At 28.3% G+C, this 1451-nt stretch overlaps 1 protein-coding gene across 1 annotated transcript in view; it reads left to right on the top strand.

Annotated features, from left to right (window-relative positions):
* The window catches only part of LOC108692163 (thioredoxin domain-containing protein 11), a 24367-nt gene that overhangs the window by 20544 nt on the left and 2372 nt on the right, over positions 1-1451 (top strand). The gene's annotated exons all lie outside the window — the stretch shown is intronic.

Genomic DNA, 1451 nt, shown 5'->3' with positions numbered 1-1451 from the left:
AAGTTCGTGCCGACTAACCTATATAATTTAATAAATGTATACTAAAATTTAAATTTTCTGCGTTTCAATTTTCCTTCAACATCAGCACGAACTTTCCGGACAACCCAATATTTACTTTATTGATGTTATTTTTGTCGTTGATATTCTTTTTAACATTTTTTAAATTATTTTTATTACTTTATTGTTTTATTATATTTATAATTATTATTATTATTACTATTACTATTATGATCATGAAATATAAATTATACATATCTGCTATTCAACATTTTATTAGCCAAATATATTTTTTAAAAATAAAATCCAAAAATTAGCGCAATGAAAATAAACATTCAAGATCTCAAATTATTCGATGTGCAAGTACTTTCGAAAGAAATGTGCCATTTTAAGAGATCTAATATGGCGTCGAGAAGCGATGAAACAACAAGCAAATGTAATATTTTCTTGAACTCCTGTACTGATTCTCAATTGGTTTGAAAATAATTACTTCTAGGTTTTTCGGGATTGTTGATTACGAATCTGCTTTCAAAATTCGAAATAATAGATCCAATATGGCGACTAGCATACAAAACCCTTATATTCTTAGACCTTCAACCTCTTTTAGTTCCCAAGCTTTTTAATCCCGAGTATAAAGGGGTAAACTACTCTTAAAATAAAGTTACTCTTAAAATAAAAAATATTTCATCACTTTCAGCAAGTGGTGATTGATTTTTGAACATGCATTTAAAACTCAATCATCACCTGCTGAAAATTAATGATGAAATATTTTTTATTCACTTATTTACTAAGACTAATCTAAAATAGTTTACCCTTTCACGCTCGAGATTAAAAAGTTTGGGAAGAAGTTGAAGATCTAATGCCCATTTCCACTGACATAAATTAACTTTAATCTCGGTTCAACTTACTCTTCGTCTTTTTCTAATAAAAAGATTAGAAAAAAACAAAAAGTTGATCCAAGATTAAAGTTAATCTACATTGGTAGAAAAGCATAAAAGTGTAGGGCTCAAGGTTTCGTATGCTAATCACTCTATTGGTTCTATTATTTTGAATTTCGAAATTTTGACAGCAGATTCATAATTAGCAACCCCGAAACCTATAAATAATATAAATAATAATAATAATAACCTAGAAATAATCATTTTCAAGCCATCAGTACCATCAATACAGTAGTTTAATCAAGAAAATGTTACATTTGCATGCGATGTTCATCGCTGCCATATTGGATCTCTCAAAATAGCACATTTCTTTCGAAAATATGCACATATGAATAATTTGAGTCTTAAACGTTTATTTCTATTGTGCTGATTTTTTAGCATGCAGGATCCAGTTGACGTGGAATGTCCCATATACATTCACATAATATGAAATATTTAAAAACTTTATTATATTGGGTTGTCCGGAAAGTTCGTGCCGATGTTGAAGAAAAATTGAAACGCAGATTTAAATTTTAG

Source organism: Atta colombica, unplaced genomic scaffold, assembly GCF_001594045.1.
Source record: "Atta colombica isolate Treedump-2 unplaced genomic scaffold, Acol1.0 scaffold63, whole genome shotgun sequence".
NCBI classification, from domain to species: Eukaryota; Metazoa; Arthropoda; class Insecta; order Hymenoptera; family Formicidae; genus Atta; species Atta colombica.
This window is presented reverse-complemented; position numbering and strand designations above follow the sequence as displayed.